Consider the following 23,156-nt stretch of genomic DNA (forward strand, 5'->3'; position numbering starts at 1 on the left):
ATCCTTTTTCTAATTCTCCTGATACACCCTCAGAAAGAACTAGGTTAAGAACATAAGAAGAGCTCTGCTGGATCAGGCCAAAGGCCCATCTAGTCCAGCTTCCTGTATCTCACAGTGGCCCACCAAATGCTTCAGGGAGCATTAGGTTCAGGACAAACATTGTTTTGGGTTTCCAAGGAATAGAGGCAAGAGGAGCTTAGTCAGATCAGCTGGAATAAAACTGCGAATGTGCCCTTGCTATGGGGAGAGAATGGAACAGTTCCACAGGAAAACCAAATTCAAACACAGTTTCTAGGCTAGATTCCCAGTTGCAGAACATGCTGCCTTCTGTTAAAGTCAGAGAGCTATCTGGGCCTGTTTGCTTAGTGGGGGCTTACAAGTGGTTTTTCACATGCAGCCTACTTTGCCAATCCACTTAAGCAAGAATAATCAGAAAAGGGACAATACCAGGGAAACCTATCTGAAGGCAAATTCCTTGCTACATAATATTTATGGGGTGTCAGGGAAATATATAGGGACCCTAATGGGAAGAAACTCAAAACCTGCCTGAAACAGATTAATAACGTATTTGCTTGCCACAAACGTCTTGCTCTGGCACTGCATTTTGCACTCAAAGGAAGTCAAAGTTTTAGCTGAGTTAGAGCCCAGTCCTGAGCTCCACGTGCCAGCTTACCACCAGCACACACTGTCACAAATGTCGTAAGGCACGTTTGTGGGTCCTACCGCCAGGCAAGCGCCAATGGTAGTCCAGAGCTGGCCAAAGCCTGAGTTCAGTTGCTTGGCAGTCTCATGGACCGCTGAGCAGCGGAGAGATAAGTGGGGGCCTGGGGGAAAGTGGGGAGGAGGCATTCTGGGGAGGGGGGAGGCAAGTGGAAGGTGGGAAGAGGGCAGGGAGGGAGGGAGGGAGGTGGGACCCGACACAGAGACACTTAATTCACCTCCGACCTTTTACCTGGGGGAAGGGAATGAAAGTCCCCTTCTTCAGAGGAGCCACTGGCAGCTGCCCGATGTGTGCAGGAGGTGGAGGCAGCCATTTTTGGCGCCACTGCAGCCCTGTGCCCCAGGCAGCTCAGGATTGGGCTCTTAGCCTGCTATTTTGTGTTTAGTTTCTCATATGCCTGACTTTATGTTTTCTGTAGGCTGGTTCAGATGCCCAACTGGCCCCAAGCAATAACAGCTGTACATGCTCATGTTGTGTGCACACCCAGGCTGCTTCTCCCCTCTTGAGCTTGAGGCACATGGTCCTTAATTGCACATATAGAGAGGCAATTTGGGTGAAAGGTCCTCACTCAATTAGAACAATTAGTAAGGGAGGAGATGGAACCAGGGCATGTGCAGGGCATGCACAGCATGAGTGCTCACTTCAGGAGCATAAAATATCACATGAACTGGCCATATGTGGCCAGGGTTTTTGTATTTTTCCCCCCTGAATACACCTTTTCCTTTGTATAAGTTAATCCATTATGCCCTAGGTCAGTGGTTCTCAAACTTTTAACACTGGGATCCACTTTTTAAAATGAGAATCTGTCAGTGCCTACTGGAAGTAATGTCATGACTAGAAGTGACATCATCAAGCAGGAAAATTTTTAATAATCCTAGGCTGCAATTCTACCCATTCTTTCCCAGAAGTAAGTCCCATTTACTATCATTGTTAAAAGCATATACAGTGTAGCCTGTTCAAAGTACAAATCTGTAACATTTTCCCAAATCCAATCACATACCATGATAGTATCAAGACTAACATATTAAAAATAAAATATGGAAATGAATTGGGATCCACCTGAAATTGGCTCACGACCCACCTAGTGGGTCCTGACCCACAGTTTGAGAAGCACTGCCCTAGGTGATTCAAACACTCTCGACTACCATTTTCCATATCACCCTTTTTATAATTTTCTCAAGCAGACATTTTCAGCAACGTGGAATGGAATAAGCATTACAGACAGCAGATAAGAGTCACAATGAAGACTTTGTTACTCATATAATAGGGACTAAGAGCCAGTATGTGTAGGGGTTAGAGTCAGGGACTCGGAGCAGAGAGAGTCAGATTCAAACCCCACTCAGTCACGAAGTTCATTGGGCAACTTGGACCAGTCACTGTCCTCACCCTAACCTACCTCATAGGGTTGTAGTAAAAATAAAAGAGAAGGGGGGGGGGAACCATATACACCAAAACTCAGAGAAAAGACTTGAAATACAAAGATCAGGAGCTTGAGGATGATCAGGACAACTGTAAGGAATCAGTGTAGCAGTAGAGAGACATAACCATAGCAACAAGAGAGAGAGGATTTTTTTTAGCAACATTAATATCTATGTGCAAAATTAATTTGGAAGGTAAAGCAATCTCTCAAACAGGAGGCTCTCAGATTTTGCCTTTAACAAGAATTATTGTATTTGTATTCAATTTGTATTATTGTATATGTATGTAACAAACACTTTCGTTACAGGCTTCAAGAGCTCTGCAAGAGATCAAGCACAACTGACTTCAAAAACACCCACACTAAGCTATCCAATTTCTACAGATATTGCTCACCTTCACAACATATATACCCAAAATACAACACCTGAGAATATTACAAAAACATCCTTGAATCAGAAATATTTCAGCAACTGAGCAATACAGACCAGTTTACGAGTGAGTGTCATAAGCCACCTGCAACATGTGCTTGGTTAATGGTGAGGGACACCTGGGATTGTTTCAGATCATTTTCAGTGTTACCCCAATCCAAAAATTGTATCACTGCATTGGCTGTGAATTCTAGTAAGATTTAGCCATGTCTCCTTGGGTTGTCCTCTCTCACACTATTCTATGTGTGTAGTGAACTACACCTGCAGCTTATACTCAGGATAATGACTGTATCGCTGTTTGCTGTGCCAAAATTTAATGGTCCTTGAGTTTTGTTTTGGGATTTGGACTTTTGAAAAAGACACAAATTCTGCACTAATAAGGTGCCTATTTTACTAAAGAGATGAGAAACAATTTCAAAATTGTTCAGCATCCCTTTTTGCAAAGATACTTCCACCCTTCAAGGTTGGCACTTGGCCAACAATGACTTCTGTAATAAGATAATTTGAATATATACAGCCAAATTGAATACCACATTGGAAATGGACTGGTGTTAGGTTGCAATGTGTGATGTTAGGAAGGCTACCTCACTTCTGCAACAAAAACCACTTGGTTCAACATAGGCAATAGGGCACCATGCAACACAGCATTTCGTGGTGCACTGGATGTCAAGAGCTACACTAGATGAATCACTGAAAATGTGTGAATGTACCTCCAATGAATTTTTGGTTTTTTTGCTAAAAACAGCTGCAGGGTGACTTAAGTTGTATCTGAACCACTGTACAGGGGAAAGGTTTAGGGCACAATCCTAACCAGGTCTACTCAGAAAAAAGTTCTATTTTGTTCAATGGAGCTTACTCTCAGGAAAGTGTGGTTAGGATTGCCGCCTTAATTATTTTCCCCTGTGCCAATTCCCCGACCCAAATTGCCCCTTCCTGGAGCTGCTAGCAACACTAAAGGGAGAAACATACAAGCACAGATATTGTACCTGTATGTTTTCCCCTCCACAAATAGCAGTAGATCCAGCGGAAGGGTGCAGTTAGGATCAGGGCTACAATGCCAAAAGAAATCACTAAAACAGGAAGATGCTATTGATTGGTCTGACAATCAAACAACTGAGCAAAATAAATAACTATTTTGAAATAGGCATTCCAATTTAAAGTCTAAAATCCAGGACAAAGAAAAGACAATGCAAAGGCAGTTTCATCTCAATGATATCCTCTCATGTATTCAATGTTTTTTTAAGAGGGCACTTAAGATTCCTCTAACTAGTAAGCACTACCACCTACATTGAGCTTGCTTCATCCTTGGAATAAGGCCTTTATCATACAGAGGTAACTGAAGGTGCTGTTATGCAAGGTTAACTGATAGTACAAACAAGCCCTAAAAAAAATCTCATGTCCAGAAGGTTGGGGCTGCTTCATCCATTACAATTAAAAAACAACAAAAAGGATTCCTGATGTTTTAGTAAGCCATTTTTTGTTAGCTTGACTACACTGCTTTACAATTGAAAACACAGTTATTCAGTTCCATTAGCTTTGAGACAGCAGGTGCTCAGATAGCTGATTTAGCAGCAGCCAATGTGTGTTGCTGGATGCTATTTACTGACTGCATTTCCCTGCACCCCTCAATGCCACTTAAGGGACATCAAAAGAGGGTTGGAGGGAAATCATATGAGGGATGAGATGAAAATAAAGGGAAAACCTGGATGGACACTATTAGATTAGCAGTCCCACTTCACAGAGGGATTCCCAAAAACCAGCACTCAAGAAACACATATCACCTGTCTTTTCTCATTTACCTGTGCTTCCTTTTCGTCATTCAGGAGTTATCATCAACTAGGCCAGGAGACCCAAACAGTGGATTAGCCTTAAGCTGTTTGCTAACAGATTCCATGTGAATCTTTATGCAGACTTTCAGGAATCATGCCAAAGCCTTTTTCATTAAAATCAACTAGAATCAGCAGTTCAGCTTTGACAGGCAGCCCAAAGGAAGAAAACTGGTACATAAAGTCCTATGCTTAAAGTTACAATATGAGTAGCCGATTCTGACATTAGGTTTTTTCCCCAGCCCCCAACAATTTATAGAAATTGCAAAACAGGAAACTTTGAAAATGTGATCTACAATGTGGGGACAGAGGAGGTTAGCTGTATTTGTATCTTAGTCTGTACTATGAAAAGGAGAGTCTTGGAGAGGCTGCATGTCTTTAAGAGCTGGTCTTAAATCTTCTGCTTTCATACTTAGTCTGCTATTTAACATGGAAGACTAATAAATATTTTAAATATAGGAATCTTAAGATTTCTGCAACCTCAGCTTTCCTGCAAGACAGTCTCTCCACACATTAGAAAGGGACAAGCACAAGTTTAGCACCAAGTGCAAGTGCAGCAGAAAGCTGCTGCCAACCCCAGCACCTTGGCAAGTGTGCCTGTAACAAGGGTTTGTCACATTTACATTTGCCTTACATTTAACTTGTACATGTAAAAGTGTAACACATGGTCAGGGCTGGCCCAGACAGCCACAGGCCTCCCCAGCCCTGCTCCTGGGGCAAAGGTCCGCAATGGTGCCCCTGGCTATCACTGCCCCCACGCAAAAATCTGTCCCCCCTACTCATCTGAGGCTCACGGAGCTTTGCGCGACCCAGAACCATGTCAGGAAAACCTCTCTGAGGTCCCCCAACACTATAAACTGTGCTTCCGGGAAACTGGAAGCAGTTTCTGCCCCCGTTGGGAGCCTCAGAGGCTCCCAAGGAGTCCTAGCAGCTCGCGTCTAGAGTTTTCATCATCACCTCACTCTACTTGTCCACTCATATTTCCCTTCCACTCAGACAGGCAAGGCAGAGCCAGTCCCTTCACTTCCTGCTCTGGTACCACGTCCTTGCTCTTACTCTGCTTTGCCCTGTTTACAGCATGCATGCGCCACTCATCTTTTTTTTTTTTTTAGGTAACAGCAAGGAGGTAGCACCAGAGTGGAAGGTATGGCTCTGCCTCTCCTCCCTCCCTCTCCTTGCCCACCTGACTGCTTTGCTAAGCAGCCAGGACAGCAAGGAAGAGAACATCGTGGTACTGGTAGGTAGTGTGCACAATGAAGCGTGCCCAGGATCTTTAAAAAAAATTTTTAAGGAGGGTGGCTGGGGCATCATCTCCCCCACAAATCAGGTGGCACCTTTACTTATGCTGTTCCTTTATGATGTGACCCTTGGAGCTCGCCACAAATATCCACTGTTCTTCTCAGCAGCAATCTTGGAACACTGAGAAAGGACAGGTATTTTTACAGTCTTTACATGACAAACGTTCCCCTTCACACACACACACAAAAACTCCACAAAAAGATATTATTCCTTACCTGAGTCCTCTCTAAAGGGAAAAGTCCTTTGTGAACCATTGTCAAAACAGAACCAGGGACGATACTAAAAAGCAAAATAAAAGGAAATTCTGTAAGAGTGATGAATGAAAATAATTAAAAATGTCAATTTGTATAACTAGGTACAAGCAGGAGGCACACATGTCTCATATTATATAACTGTTTTTCAACTATCCATGAAGTTCACTGGATGGCCTTAGGCCAGACTCTATAGCTCAGCCTACCTCACAGGGTTCTGAGGAGGATAAAATAGAGTCCAGCCCTGCATGCCGCCTTGAGCTCCTTAAAGTAAGGGCAGAGACTAATGAGATGGATGGACCCAGGCTCAAGTCCTAGTTTGCAAGATGGCCTTGTGCAATTAATTATGACTCAGCCTCATCTACTTCACAAGGCTGACTAAATGAGGTACAAAAGTATGAAGTACTCTGTACACTAAGAAATGCCACAGAAAAACAGTAAATAGAACGACAATCAGAAATCAAAACCACTTCAAAAGTAATATCTCTCTCCTGTAAAATACACAGTCAATCACAAAAAAGAGCGATAACTCAGCCAAAAGAAGAAAAGGTCCCCACAGACTGAGCCTATAACAGGAGGCAGCACAGAATGCCAAAGGAGTATAATTAGGAGAACCTCTTGCTGAACCTGACCAGGTCTCTCTAATCTGGCACTGTCTCCAACAGTGGACAACAAGATACCCTGAGAAACTTGCAGGCAGGGCAAGCTGAAGGTAGCTGTCCCCTGTTGCTTCCTCCCAGAACTGGGTATTCGGGAATACGTTGCTCTTGAATATAGAGGCTGCATGTAGCCATCCTGACTACTGTTTTACTAATTAAACCTCACAAGAAAAAAATGACTACGAATACCTACCTGAAATAGCTGCTACTGGAAGAGAGAATCAAGTGGATTCCTTCTTACCAGCTCCTGGCACTCACATTACACCTGGCTTCTGCCTCTTCTTCCCCAGAGGCAGAGCATTCTTATTTTCAAGAAATATTTAAAACCCAGCCACCATCACTTAATTATCACATGGCTTAGAGAGCTCAGGAGGAAGACTGTGTTGTTTTTAAAATGTGATCAATATCATCACTTCCCTTCCAAATCATATTGCCTTCCAGCCAACCTGTCAGCAAGTCAATGAGGGCTGACCTCTTTTGGCAGCTCTATTTAATCAGACCATGTGAGAGAAAGGGAGACAGAGCTTGCTGTTTGCACTTTCTCCCCTCTCCCTTCTCCTTCTCTGACATGGGTTACGCAGCATTAAATTCCAGAGAAGCCAATCTGGTTCTCACCGTGCAAATACCTCTATGTCGTTCTGTCAGTGCATTTCAGCTCTGACCTGCAAATCTCACCATGTAACTGTCAGCGCATCTCAGTCTGGCATAGCTCCCACTATTCTCCTTCTGGATTCCACACACAGCTCCATCAATGCCCTCTCATGCATGACCTGTAAGATTCCACTGCCACCTGGTCTCGATTCTCTCCTGAATTCAATCAGTGAGTTCCCTCCCTCTGGAGTAATGAGGTCTGTATCACAAGATCTGTCTCAGAAGTACCCTCTTAGGAATAATTCAGACCACCAAGCTAATTTCATTTGCCACCTAAACAGTATGTTACCTAAAGAAGCAAGAAGCTAGTGTACATTCAAAACCAATGTTTTACCCAAATAAATGCAACCCCCTGCCTAGCTTATATTAAATGTGCCAACTCTATCGCTTTACTACCTCTCAATTAGAACTCAAGGCATTCATTTTTCTTTAGATGTGCAGCAGTCTGGAATGTTCCATGAGGCTGCGATAATCAGGGAAGTGTATGTCTCCAATTGTGATTTTTGTATTGTAGAGAAGTGGTCCAGAAAGACCTCTTTCCCGATTCCCAGACACCTCTTCCCAGACCTCTTCCCTGATTATCGTAGCCTCATGGAGCATTCCAGAAGAGAGAGAGAGAGAGAAGTGGGAACAGGAGTTTCTGCACTACTATCCATTTGACTTCCTAACAGTTGTGATTGTTTTGAACAGCAAGTGAGACGTCAGCCATTCAAATACTTGGCTGATAAAACAAAATGCACAGGATAAGGAAGGGTCTTGATATGCCTCTTATTAGATGGACCTACAAACACAAATCATTTGACTGTACACATTAATCCAGCCAGCATGGCTGTTAATTTTTTTCCCCATGAGAAAGAAAAGAATCATGCCCCAGAAAGAGAGACTTTAATCAAGTCTCTTTACCTCAAACACAGCCTCACACACCACACCTCCCGCAGAGAGCAGTGCAGCTTCTGCTGTCATTAAAGACACTAACATATTAAACAAGAATTAAGCCCAGAGAAGCATGCGGCTAGGAATACACAAATGGGGAGGTGGGGGGAGGTGGCCACAGCAGAAAGAAAGGCTCTCCCCTCCCATTATTCCCAGGAGGTATAGAGGGTTAAACAAGGCTACTGGTGGAATTTTTCCTTTAGAATATCAAAATATTCTAGAATATTTTATGCTAGAATATGCTAGAATATCAAAAGCAAATATCAAAATATAGAATATGCTAGAATATCGAAAGCCAGGGATCCCACAGAGTGACCACATGAGGCACATCTCACTAGAAAAGGTGCCAGTAGTTATCATGGGAGGCATAAACACTTCTTTTACCTTTCTGAAAACAATTTGTGGCTGCTGTGATTGGGCCCTGAACTGAAGTGCCAACATTGTCCCTGTCTCCCTCCCCCCACAAGCATAGCTCTCCCTAGCATTAATAGGAGCCACTTGCAAAGATCACTGTATGCTGACATTTTAGGGTTCAATAATGCTGCTGAGGAATCAAAAAGGTAAACACCCCATTTGCAGGTTTTGCTTCCCATGACTCAGAGATTTTAAAATGACTCTGATGACTTGCACTGCACGGCTAAGTGCGTTTTTCCTTTCATGCTAGAGCCACCTGGGCTCTAAATAGCTCTGCCCACCTGGTCTCAATCTGGGCTTTCAGGTTGGTAGATCACTACCAATTGACCAGCTTTCATTTAGTCATAGGCAGCAGTTGTTTCTCAGCTAGAAAATCACCGGAAGTGAAGTCACCAACGTGCCCCTAGCGCGCATGCCCCCTAGCGTTCATTAAAAAACAGAAAGGAAAATGGTGTTGAACATACTTCAGGGCGACGTTTAATCATTGTCTTATAGTTATTAAAATTCTCTTAAGTTATTAACTTCTATATAATGCTTTTAAAATCTTGAGGATGAATGGCTCCTTTTGTCCAAGTTTAAAAACCACTTCCGCTGTTGTACAAAATGACTGAGCCCAGTTGTTTCCTTAGAACAGAGACAATACGATAACATTATTCACGGAGGCAGCCATGTTTTCTAGCACCTAGCTCACAGGAAAGAAACAGAACATGGCATGCATGCTAGAACATGAGTAGCAAACGTGACTGAAACGTGCTAGAAAGAGGGGGGCTCCCTAGCACTCCTAGCTCAGGAAGCTGAAAAACAAATGCAGCCTTAGTTTTCCATGAAGGACCCGTGCTATCTCTTACCTCATTCACAGTAGGGTCTTTGAGAGGAATTTTATCAGGGGGTACAAAGTTTCTTTTGGACCCCTTCCCAAAGGGGGAGGGGCCAACAGAGGCTGGCAGAACAGAGAGCACAATAGGGCAGGGGGAGGATACTGACATCCAGAATAGTCTTTGGAGCCCAACCAAAGGCATTGGCGCTACATAAAGTCATATGGAAAACCAAACACACTCCCAAGTCTCTCTAAAATCTTTGAAATATAGAAAACTCATTGCAGAAAATGAGCATGGTTGGAGTAGGTGAATGGACTAGCACTAGAGTGGAACAAAATGAACTTCTGCAGCAGCTGTAGCCCCAGAGCTGTGTCCCTGAACTTCTATACACTCCTTCATGGTTACTGGATTCACAAGCCAAAAAGCTACTGTAACAGGCCAGTTTCTTCCCAGATATGACACTGTGTTAAGGAGGCTCATGGTTGCATTCCTGGGTCCAGTGTGCATGGCTTGCAGTGGCAGTTGCCACTGAGTATCCATGGTTGTGCCCCCAGCATCATGTGTAGGCAGTGAGTTTGGGTGAGATAGAAACTTTTTGAGCCCCTCTTTTGACTCCTGGGCCCCCTTTCTGACCCAGGGCCAGGGTACAAATCACCCCCTCTCCTATGCCCTGATTCACAGGATGACCATCTCCAATCTCTCATGTTACTCCCACTTACCTATGCTTCAATAGGAGAAATCTATCCATTTATTGAGTCCTGTGACCCCACAAGCTATAGAATTGTATGCATACAATGTGGGTGCTGAAAACTGCAGTCTAAATCTCAGCACTCCCCCACTTTACCCAAAGCAATTAAATCCCAAGTTATGCCCGGCTCCTTTTGAATGGTTACAATATGACTGCTCCTTGCTTGGCGACAGGAAACCAAGGTGGGATTGGCAACAACCCAATAGTAGCTGACTACTGCTTAGTGTCACTAGAGTAAGCACAAAACAGAGATTCGTAACACTGGTCTTAAGAAGCAAAGGAGCTGCCCAGTACTCTGGAAGGCAGAAAGGACATCTGTGTATTTCAAGATGAACCAAAAATAAAGCCTTCTCTCAAGGCTTTGGGGTAGGGGATTGGCAAAAGCCCTAGCTGCTAACTTTTCTACAACATTCCCCTTCAAAGGGTCCTTGGACTGTAGAAAAGATTTGTAGGAAAGCATATAAAAGAAAAACCTATTGCTTTACACCCACTGAAAGCAGTGGGGGATGACACAAGCACAGAAAATAATAATTCTTAACAATGATTCTCTGCATTATTGCTCTTCTTAAAATAGGTTAGGAAGATACCTACCCTGCACTTATATTCCATTTGAAGCAACAAGAAAGAATTTCTATTAGACACTGAGCAGATGCTGAAACAAAATAATACCAGGTCACTGAGGAGGGAAAAGCATATATTCAAGGAACTACAGAACTAAGTGTTTCATGTGCCCTCTCTCTTTCCCCCCTACACAAATATATACTCTCCTGCCCTCCATACCACCCACCACCCACACAAATAAAATTAGTACTGCAAAGGAAGATGTGGGAAGCATTCCATTACCACATAGAAGCATATTATGTAGGGCATATACAGTATGCCTAACTACAACACCCATGTTCTTGCCTCAGGTACCACAAGGTGTTAGTGTCCTAACTAGACAACATAGTTTCCTGTCTTCCTTTCCTCTGGTGTCCTTAAGCAGCAGCAATGAAACTCAGAGCAATCCAGTGTTCAGTGTGCTGGCACACGCCCCCTGCACTGGCTTAAGGGTGTTGCAAACATGCTGTAAAGCATGTTCGCACCACCTCGGGTGTTGGCCAGGTCAGTGCAGAGGCCTGCCCTGATGCCTAGAGGCCAGATCCAGCCTCCAAACCAGCCAAAGGAGGTGAGCTTTTGCCGGCCTAGGCAAACCAGCATGGGGGTGGGGGTGGCAGGAGGGTGGAATGGAGGTAGGAAGAGGGTGCTTTTGGGCGGGGAGGACAGTCCGGAAGGCAGATCAGGCCCACGAGGGGGGTGGGATCAGCCAAAACAGTGCAGGCAAAATCCTAACCCCCACTCCCAGCCCAATCAGCCTTACATGGGCTGTTCAAATTTGCCCCACTGAATCTCCTAGCCCCATAGGGATGAATGGGGCTTTACTCAGAGTAAGGGAGAAAAATGTAACCTCACCCTGAGTTGCCCTCCAGCCACCTCCTAACCTGTGCTGAATCCAGTGTAGGTTAGGATTGGGCTGATAGCAGTTCAGGGAAATCTGGGGAGGAGCCACAGCTCAGCAGCAGAGCACCCATTTTGCAGGCAGAAGGTCCCAGGTGTAATCTCCAGGCAGACCTCTGTCTCAAACCCTGGTTAGGACTGCAGCCAATGTCTGTTAAATGGACTAAGCTGCAATCCTATGCACACTTATCTGGGAGTAAGCCCCATTGGATAGAATGGAATGGATAGAAGTCACTAAGGCACAAACCACCATGGTCAAGCCTGATAGGCTCAAGTATGGTCACATTTGGCACACCAGTCGAAGCTGGGGCAGACACACTCCTGGCCACTGCTGTCACCTGGTTTTCCAAAGAGAGCTGCAAGTTCAGGAGTGTACCTGTTCTTGTAGGGGAGTGCAACATCATTCGTAGTGGGTGGTTGACTCAGTACAGTACCTGCAACATGATTTCCTGGCCTGAGAACTCCAGTCTTTTCTGAATTCATTGTCAACCAATTGGCTTTTATCCAGGTCGCAACCACCTCCAGGCAGTTCCCCAGGACTTCCACAGCCTCCCTGGTGTGAGATGGCAGGGAGAGATAGGGTGTCATCAGTATATTGGTGACACCCCACGCCAAATCTTTATGATTTGAAATAATTATCTCTGTCTCACACACACACTTATGAATGCTACTGTTCAGAATTCTTATGTGCTAGAAGTCTATATAATACATTTTAAAATGTGTTTTCTATGCCCTCAAAATTTCCAGAAATTTTACATCTTTCCACTTGAAAATGTTTCTACATCTTTGCAATTTCTCCCTTTCAACCTTGCTGTAGTTTCCATTAGCCCATATTTACATATGAACAGGTTTTCAATCATACTTTTCATTTTTGGTCTTAGAGGCAATCAGAGGGAAGAGTAGCTGCTTCCAATCTCTTCTCAGAACACCCTATTAACTTCAAGGCACCATGCCAAATCCCAACACAGGCCAATCTCAGATGTCATCCAGGAATTCATGCAAAGGCAAAAATGTGTTTGGTGGTAAACTAACAGAGTATTATGCCAGATCAGGTCAATGTCTGAAAATCTCCAGAATGCAGTCGAAGGATATGAACAGAAAAATACCACAGGGTGGTTGACTGGTTGCTTTTTTCATACAGCTGAAAGTACCCAATTTTTTTGTTAGGGTGCTTTCTGATTAACACAGAAGAAGTGATTTAACAGTTTAGCCACAACCAAGTTCCTCAGACATGTTGTGTCTGGCTAATGATATGAATTTTAACAATGCTCTGAGCCGTTGTGTTGTAACAGGTTATAAAGTTGTGCAATATTATCTTCATTGCAACTGTATATTTGCATATTTGCCAGCTGCAATGAGTTTAGAAAGCTATCCTACAAGACCAATGGCTCCCTGGTTTCCTGCACACGAGGAAGAACCTGGAGAGCACACCACAAGGACCTGCAGCTGACAGAGGCATTCAGCATACACTAGTAAAAGGGGCAATTGAGCTGCTGCTGTCATAAAAGAGGAGCCTGAATGGATGTAGGCAAAAGGAAAAATGCTATCCCAAAGGACAAGAGTCTGACACCCATGATTAAAGCAACTCTCTAGGAAATGTTTCCTGACAGTGAAGTCTATTAGACTGGTACATAAGCTCCCAAGGGGAGCCGTGGAAACCCCCATCTCTCCACTCATTTGAAGAGATGGAATAAGCAATAAAGATCACAGTGCAGGATACTACATAAAGAGCAAAACTGTCCACTAATTTCACCTTTCTGCTCAGATTTCTATTAACAGGTTGCTGTCTGCATTTATACCATTTAACGTCATTTTTTTAAAGGAAAAAAAATCCACTATAGATTAATCCCATTATGAAGGGAACAAGTGGATTATCTATAATCTCATTACTGATCAAATAACAAAAGTTATCTATAACCTACTAGTGTGCATTTGTTCAAATGATGGTATGCTTAGCTGTGAGGTCAAGTATTTGCTTATACAGGTGGTGCCTCCGTATCCATCAATTTGGTATCCACTGATTTGACTCACTACTGATACCAGAGTTAAATTTAAATGCCTTGTAAGATGAGAAAAGAAGCACCAAAATCCAATTTACTACCTTTGTGCTGTTAAATTGCACTGGTTGCAAGCTTCTCAGTGTTAAAGACCCACTTTCGGGTTCCTTGCTCCTCCATTGTCACCCCAGAATGCATCGGTATAGACACTATACTGCATTAAGCCAGTAGATGGGGTAATAATGGAATCTAATGGAATGAAATTATTCCATTAAGAGCAATGGAGGAGCAAAAACCTGGAAGTGGGTCTTTAAGGGCGCAATCCTAACCCCTTATGTCAGTGCTTTCCAGCACTGGCATAGTGGTGCCAATGGGACATGTGCTGCATCCTGCAGTTGGGTGTCACTCACAGAGGCCTCCTCAAATTAAGGGAATGTTTGCTCCCTTACCTCGGAGCTGCATTGCCCTTATGCAGTGCTGGAAAGCACTGACATAAGGGATTAGGATTGCGCCCTAAAGCTATTTTTCCACTGATTTGGTATCCACTGATTTTTTATCCACTGGGGGTTATGGAATGGACCCCGAATGGATAACGAGGCACACCCTGTATTCTTATTTCACTGGTTAGTCATGCACAATATCCAGTGCAAAATGTTTCAGATTTCTGCAACATTCTCAGCACTTACACTATGTTCCCATATGCATATTCATCACTTGGTGACAGCAGAATCAAACTGTGACGCAGATGCAGCATTGGGAAAGGGCAAAAGTCAGTGGAGATGGCAATGTAGTATAGAAGGGATGAAGAGTTACCTGGTTCATCAATATCCTATCCTCCAGCACAGCAGAGAAAACAAGGGTCTCACTCAAAAGAAACAAAACTTGCTATCCAACAACTATAGGCAACTAACAGTACACCTACTGGCAATGCTGACCAGATGCAGCTGGAATTTGTGTTCTGGCAGCACAAGGCCCTTTTCGGCAGTGAAAGTTGGACCACCATCATGCACTTCCAGGCCGCTGTTGCAAATGAGCAGAGATGTGGTGTGCACACCAGCAGCTCCTGGAGGCTCTTGGTAAATTGGCAGCAGGGGCATGTCATGGGTAGGGAGGGGCAGGCCAGGGGGAGTTTCTGGGTGGAGAGGGGCATAGCTACAAGGATGCTCTTAAGCCATCAGGATGCCTCTGAGATAAGTAGAAAATATTTTTATACTTTGCAGGCCTCCTGATCGCTCCCCCATTGGATGCAGTGCATACTCGTCATCATAGCAGCATCATAATTCATGGTGGGGATTAGGGCCTCAGTTTAGTAAGAACACAGTTTGAGGATGTGTGGCAGCAAAGAATGACTAAAAATCACACACACACACACACTAGCCACTTCTCCCCAACAAGTGAGTGGTTCCAATAGTTCGGTGCCCATCTCCCTCCGGGGCGTGCAGATGTTGCTTGAGTTTCATAATAACTTTTGTGTCTATACCACTATGTTCCCAAGAAGAAATTATTGTACACTGGCAAGTAGCCCAATGGGCAGTGAGAATACTGCTGGAGTGAGGGGGGAATCTGGGAAACCTGAGCTTCCTGAATTGTTGGAAAACAAACCTGGGAGTTGTCAATGCTCACAGCTTTGCTGATCTTCAGGTATGCCTCTTTCCTATCCTTCTCTCCTAAAATCGCAGTGTGGGAGGAAAAGGAGTGGAAAGAGTTAAATACTGTCAGCAACCATGATGTTTCTGTCCATTGATTGAGCTTTCTATGCTAGATGAGTTGCCTATGGGTGATATGGTGGGCAGCTACAAACTTGTTAGTGAGTTCTTGGGAATGATGATCACAGTAATTGCATGGGTTATTCTTGCAATGTTGCTCATGTGTTGAGTTGCTACTGAAAAGGTGCAGAACAGCAACCAAAATGTTTACTGGGCCGGGGCACCTCCCTTATGAGGAAAGGCTACAGCATTTGGGGCTCTTCAGTCTAGAAAAAAAGTGCCTGAGGGGGAACATGATTGAAACATACAAAATTATACAGGGGGTGAATAGAGTGGAAAGAGGAATGTTCTTTTCCCTCTCACACAACACCAGAAGCAGGAGACATCCACTAAAATTGAGTGTTGAGAGAGTTAGAACAGGCAAAAAAAATTATTTACCCAGCATGTCATTAGTCTGCGGAATGCCTTGCCACATAAAGTGGTGATGGCATCTGGCCTAGATGGCTTTAAAAAGGATTGGACAGATTTCTGGAGGAAAAGTTTATTACAGGTTACAAGCCGTGATGGGTATGTGTAATCTCCTGGTTTTAGAAGTAGGCTACCTCAGAATGCCAGGTGCAAGGGAGTGTCTTGTGTGCTCCCTGAGGCATCTGGAGGGCCACGGCAAGATACAGGAAGCTGGACGAGATGGGCCTTTGGCCTGATCCAGCAGGGTTCTCCTTATGCTCTTATGTTCTTCACAAGTATAGAATACAGATTAGCTTGCACTGCTAGCAATGCAGTGCTCTTGCCAGGACTATGATCAGGGTACTTATGTCATGGTGCCATAAATGCAAGTAGCACTTTACAGAGTCACAACAAAATGACAAGTCCTGGCCTGCAGAATTTACAAGCTAAAATTTGCCACATGGATGCTACAGTGGGAAGGGAAGAGGATGCAAACGAGGGTAAAGAGGGGAAGAATATGTGTTCACATACTGTCATAGGTCCCTGGAAAAAACATTCTTAGCAATTTCAAGTCTAGCCCCAATTATTATTCCAGCAAGGTTCAGAGATATCAAGGCATGTTTACTCAGAAGTAAGTCCCATTGTGTTCAGTGGGGTTTACTCTTAGATTAGTGTGCACTGAACTGCAAGCTTAGCTGCCTTGTATCTTTTTCAAATGTACCTGATGCACAAGTAGCCCAAGATATTTTAATATAGAATATAAGAATATAGGAAAATGGCACAAGCTGAATCTGAATGCCAGCAGCCATGCACCATGCAAGAAGTTCAAAACTTTACATTAAGTAGACTCCAAGAGTTTGTTTAAAGAAGAAGCATTACAACATTTTTAAGGCAAATATTTCATAAATAAATCCCAGGATATTTAAAAGCAGATTTTAACAAGAGGAGCAGTTTTAGAAGACATTCTTTACTTCTTCTTACCCAATTCCAGGCAGTAACTGCGATTTCTTTGAGTCACATTGCCCTGTTCAAAAAATTTACCATGCAACATGTCACTTCTTCTCTCCAGGAATGTAATGCTGTTTGTCCATATGACTGTTCCAAATTATTTACATACCTGCATCATGCTGTTCTGAGTAAATCACATTTCAGCAGGGACAAACACTTATTTAACTCGGAACTGTTTCCGTCTCAGCTGCTTTAATCCTAATGTGGATGCAGCCTGTTTGAAATGCCCCACCCACAGCGCACTGTTTTGGGAATCTCTGCAGGGAGCTCTGGGATAGGTGCCCAGAAAGCCTCAGAACAGAGTCTAAAATGACTTTTAAGTCAGACAATGCTAATGTGAACGCAGAACAAGTCCATAACAGTTTACACTAAGCCATCTGTGCTCAAGATGTGGCTTCACAGTCGGCTGAATTTTCTAGGGTAGCCAAGGCTACATTATGGCTTTGTCCACACATACATAAAAAGGAGGTGCTGGTGTACTGCCAACTAGCTGCAGTGATTAAACATGTAACTGTTGCCACAATGAAGTGTCATGCTTAAAGCTAGATAAGGAGGAGGGAAATATGTATTAACAATACACTTACACTTACTAGCACGGATTGCATAGCTGCACATTTAGTTTACAGTGGTGTTGCACAGAGTGGGTGAATGTCTACCCACAATCACTTGCTGCAAATGGAGTACTGAATTGCTGCCTAGTACCACAACCTGCATGCTCACAGCCCAGAAGTGTAACTGTAGGTCTGTGACCCACACAGAAGACCCTGCCAAGACCCCAGCACTAGTGGGTGATTGAGGGGTGGGGAGTCACTTTTAACTTACCAAAGGGGGAGCAGCACACACAAAATCTCCACTGTACAGCACAACCACAAACCAGTTACATTGGGCTATGCAGTCATGAACTCCATTGACTCGATTAGACATGTGCTGTAATTCTCCTCCATCCCCTCTGGCCTCTAGCACCAAGACAGAGTAATGTCCCCTCCCTTCTGCCCAAGAATACAGCCTAACACTGTGAGACAGGGGCCATGCATCATATACTCACAGTAGCAGTATACTCCAGTGTTGGGACCAGATTTCTGAGGGTTCTGTGACACACTTCCTCATGCTGCATTGGGCATTAGCACTGAGGGTTTCAGGGGTTAGCCTGGGGGGGGGCCCTTGGCTAGAGTTCAACCAGAGATGACACCATCTCTGCTTGCTTGGGATCTCTAGGGATCAGTATCAACCTCCAGATGAGTACTGAAAAGCATCCTGGATATTTTAACAGGACATTCAGGAATTTCCAACACTACATTACGCTAGAGGAAAAAAAATCTTCAGAAATAGATTCAGCCAAGTTGGCAATCCTACATCTGGCATTCCTTACCCTGTACAGGCAGAACTGAACTGTGCCCAACATTTCGGTATACGTTTAGGGTTTCTTCTCTCTACTGCTTGGATTTCACAGTAGCTGTTCAAGAATATATCCTCCAGCTGTATCTACTGCAATGGTAGGTGTCTATTTTGCACAATTACACACAGGTGGGAATACTTCCCCTTTTACAAATCTCAGGCATACTAATCTCCCTTTGAAGGCCCAGGAATTCCACACTCTCATTACCTCTGCCTAGTCTAGATTCTTTTTAACCATTTCACTCATATTCTTTACCATCGCTTTCAGATACTTTCAATGTACCTGTTTGCCTACTCCAATATCAAAATGTCTAGGTGACAGCAAGAACAAGGAGAACTTTAAATTAGCTTCAACTACTATCTCAGCTGCAACTGCTCTTTGAAAGGTCTGACCAAGCCACAGATATCCATGCCATGGTAGTCTTGAAATTGGACTACTTCAATGCTTTCTACATGCAACTGCCCTTCAAGAGGTCTCAAACATTTCATTTGATGTGAAACACTGTGGCCTAGTTATTCACTAGTACAACTGGTTGGAAACACATTACAATCTACTTTGGCTATCTGTTCTGAGACCCAATCCCAATTTAAAGGGTTCTTCCCTTTAAATCCCTAAACATCTTGGGGCCTGGGTACCTGAAGGATCACCTTCATCCATATATGCTTCCCTGCATGCTCTGTTCTACATCCAAGACCCAGGTCCAGGTGCTCTTACTCCTGGAAGTAAGGCAGGCATCTACTGGGGCAGGGCCAGCGCAACGTTGGCCTCTACATTCTGGAATTCCCTTCCTTTGGAGGCATCTCAGGCTCACACTTTGCATGTATTCAGGTGCCAAACTAACAGTTGGCTGTTTCCCAAGGTTTTGGGGACTAGGTGGTTTTAGTTGGTACTGAAATTTGTTTTGTTCAGCTACTCTCTCTGAATGTTGTGTCTTATTGCTGCTGTTACAATTGTTTGAGTTTTGTTAATTTTTATTGTTTGGGTCATCTTCATTTAATTCATAATTATGCCACTTTGTGCCGCTGGTGCAAAAAAAGGACATGTTTAAAAATTAATAATTTTAAAAGCTGAATTCTGGATTGAAGGAAAGTGTTAAAGTGCACATTAAACTGCTAAACAGTATTTTAAAATGTTAAAGTACAAATGCCAAAGGATTATGCCTCCCAACTTCATTTGATGTATTCCTGCCATACTCAAAACTCCCGAGGCTACCAAAGGTGAAACAAAAAAGTTCCCACCTATGTTCCTTTATCAAATGCTGACAGGCAAGGAAAATAAAATGGGAGCTGTACAGAAAGCACAACCTCAAGCCTCTTCACTGGAATGGGAGGGGGAAATGGAGAAGGGATCACAAGGAAATAAAATACAGCTGTGGAGGAGGTGCCATACAACTAGAAAACTGCAGTACGGCAAAGGCATTTGGAACTAATTATATGCATTTAAAATACCTGCTACTGGGAAGGAATTCACAAAGACCTAGTTCCTTCTCAGTTCTGTCAAACACAGACTCTCTGAGTAGCTGCACAGTTTAGTTCCTAAAGCAACTCAAATGAATGAGAAACTGTGAAATTATTTATGTGAATTTAGCAAAGGTGAAAGCTTCCAGATTGGAAATTCCTGGAGGACAAAACCTTCTCAAGAACAGATACAAGTCAGTGAAAGAACACACTCCATGCAATCCCTTCTCCACATCCCTCTATTAGGCAAATGTACTACAGAGAATAGGGAGGAAGCTCCAAGAAGAGGGAAGCACAGGAAATTTAACATGTTATTCCTATAGCATAGTCTCCACAACCTCTTACAGCGCAATTGTATCCAGTCTTGGGCTGTTGGGACAAGCGCGCAGGCTGCCTTGAGGCACGTTGCAGCAGTGCAGAGGCTTGTGGTGCCGGTGGAAAGACCTGCTCTGGCGTGTTCCCACTGGAGTACCTAAGGTCTCCGTGGGCTGGCAGAGGGGTGGTGGAGGGCAGAATGGAGATGGGGATGGGGCAGGGGAGGACGGGGAGGGTGGAAAAGGTGTCCAATTCTGTCCCTCTTTTTGGGTGCAGGTGTGTTTGTAACCATTTTAAATATTTGCAAAATGTCAGAATCAGTGCTTGCTCACTCTGTCCTCTTACCAATTATGAATTCTAATTTGTAATCTGTTTCATCATTTCTAATTCTTTTATTGGGTTTGAACTTCTTCTTAAATTGGAAACATTACTATGAAGCAGATGATCTTGCTCGTCATCTGCTTTTCCTGCCTTCCTAAAGCTGAAATTGCCACCAGAACTCTGGACACTTGCTGCAATGTAATCCAGCCAATGCCAAGGAATGTATGGATCACAACTCTGCCTGACGAATATTGATCCCCTTCACTAACCAATTTCCTATCAAACCTTCTTCCACCACCGTCATCCAAGTGTCTGCCAACACTGTAGTGTTTTCCTATCTAATGCGTGTGGAGACGGAAGGCCACACAGGGAAGCTTTAGCATGCGCAGGCAGAACCACGTAAGCTGGGGTTTCATCATGTCCCTTACTTTTCCCTTTCTCTGTTAATGAAGAAGGTCTTTTGCTTTTTTGGACAAAGAGCTTATGCTGGTCTTTGAACTTATTAATAAATTGACTTGACAAAGAACTTCTACCTCATGTTACAACCCAGTGGTGACCAAAATGAAGTCCACTACAGTCCTTGACACTGTACTGAAGTTCCTTGAAGCACAGAACTGGTGAGGTGATCACTTCTATTGGACCAACAATTGATTAAAGATGTTATCTGCGTGTTTTCAATGCACACAGAAGCCTCTGCCAAGTTAGTCTCAGTTCTAAACAACTAATGTAGAATATAGTCTTGTATGCATAATTCATTTCTTTAGTAACTAACCGAACGGGATTGGGGAGGAGGAATCATGTTAGTGGACAGAGCACTGAAATTCAGAGCTGACTGAAATGGTCACTGAGTGGCAAGCTGCTGGGATGCCCTACACTCCACACCTGTCTGCCACCTCTCTCAACCTATTACACAGGCCAACACACATTTTGTTTCCTTAAACATTTCACCAATTCCTGGGTATATTTGGGGTGCCAATTCCAAAAATGGCTTCCGTTTTGCCCTGTCACATCTAGTTTTGGAGACACGGCATAGCCTCTTTAGTGAATGGTTCAAGCAGCTTCCTCATGAGGAAGCCTACACCACAGCTAATGAGGCTATACTATATCTCCAAAACTAGACTTGATAGGGCAAAATGGATGCCATTTTCGAAATCAGCAACCCAAATTCATATCAAAGCACCATAAAGTTTGGGAAAAACTTTTCTGACCCTCAGTTTTGTAGGCCTATGTTACCTGCCTGATTGCTCCACCTGAACACTGCTCCATCCTCTTCTGGCAGACTGAGAGAGCATGAGGAAGGGGGGCTGGGCGGGGCTGGGCTGGGCTCCTCTTTCTCCCCCAGCAGTGGAACTGCAGAAAGTGGTAGCCATTGCTGCTTTCTCTACTGCTTCCTTTAAAATGAACTGGGGAGGGAAGGGCATACTAAGAGCAGAGCAGGCTGGACAGGCAGTTGTTGTTTCCTACTTCCTCCAGTTTGAAAGCAGAGGCGAGGAAATTACCATGGTGATGTTTGCCACCATCTCCTCTTCCACAAGTAAGGAGAGAGATGACAGTGGAGGCCACACTCCTAGCCCAACCACTCATTCATGGAGGAGGAGATGCAGCAGTGGTGAGAAAAGCGGCAGCAGCCTCTTCCCAATTTGCACCTGCCCACCTCCTTTTCTGCTTACCTGCTTCCTTCCCCCCCCCCCCCCGCTCCACTGCACTGTTTTGAAACAGAGTGGCAGAATGAGGTGGAAAAGGAAGCCAGGAGAAGTGGACGTGGGGCAGTTCTCCCACTTTCCTTATCACTCTGCTGCTCTCTTTCAAACCATAGAACAGTGGAGCTAGGAGGAATAGGTAAGGAGGCAAAGGGGGGGGCTAGGTGAGGGGGGTCAATGGGTGTGACCACCCACAACCTGAGACAGTCCACCTCACTCCTCATCATCACTGGGTCGGCCCTGGATTTAACGCAGAGATATTTCTATTTATAAAATGGTTATTATAACCCCTTGGACCTACCAGATAGGGTGAAATAGACATTTAACTAAATTAAAATAGCCCTACCCATTCATTTTCCCTCACTACCTTAGCAGATGCCCTCAGACATTCCACTTCCAAGACTTGTTCTGGAATATATCTTAATGAGCAATCCCAAGCAAAGGGTGAACAATGAAGTTCAAAATATGCTGATGATACAAAGCTGTTCATTACAGTACAGTCCAAAGCAGACCGTGAAAGAGTTCCAGAAATATCTTGTATAATTGGATTATCTAACACCACAACGAGCACATGAAATATAAATATTGATAAGTGAGAAAGAATGCATGGGGGGGAATAATCTGGGCACTGCAGTTGGATTTTGATTTTGAAGAGGATTTTGAAGCCATTGTACATAGCCCATTGAAAAGATTGACTCAGTACACAACAGCCATCACTAAAGGCAATAAATATGGAGTATAAAAGGTTAAAAAAAGCTAATGCCCCTATAGAAATCATGGTTTTTCTGCCCCAAAACTTGCGACCTCTGCCTTGGTCCAATTACTCCAGTTCAAAGTAAATACTGTAGTATCAGAAAAAGAGGATTTTTTTTTAAATTCCAGCTAGAACTGTTATTTTAGAAATTATATATTATAGAGTATGTGCAGAAAATGGCTAGAAAACAGTTACTTTTTCGTGTACTGCATTAAACCAATAAAAATAACATACCTGCAGCCCAGTCCTATTCACATTTACACAGAAATTCTTGCATCTAGGTCAATGAAATTTATTCCTACCTATACACAGGATTGCAGTCTTACAGTGTAATAATCCACTGTTTGTTCAAATGCAACTCCCACTGGGTTCAGTGAGGTTTACTCCTTAG

At 43.7% G+C, this 23,156-nt stretch overlaps 1 long non-coding RNA gene across 1 annotated transcript in view; it reads right to left on the reverse strand.

Annotated features, from left to right (window-relative positions):
* The window catches only part of LOC136657327 (uncharacterized), an 82,589-nt gene that overhangs the window by 29,267 nt on the left and 30,166 nt on the right, over nucleotides 1-23,156 (reverse strand). The window contains exon 2 of the long non-coding RNA XR_010794752.1: nucleotides 5,909-5,972. This is a non-coding gene — a long non-coding RNA (uncharacterized lncRNA). The remainder of the gene's footprint in view (nucleotides 1-5,908; nucleotides 5,973-23,156) is intronic.

This window comes from Tiliqua scincoides, chromosome 7 (genome assembly GCF_035046505.1).
Source record: "Tiliqua scincoides isolate rTilSci1 chromosome 7, rTilSci1.hap2, whole genome shotgun sequence".
NCBI lineage: Eukaryota > Metazoa > Chordata > Lepidosauria > Squamata > Scincidae > Tiliqua > Tiliqua scincoides.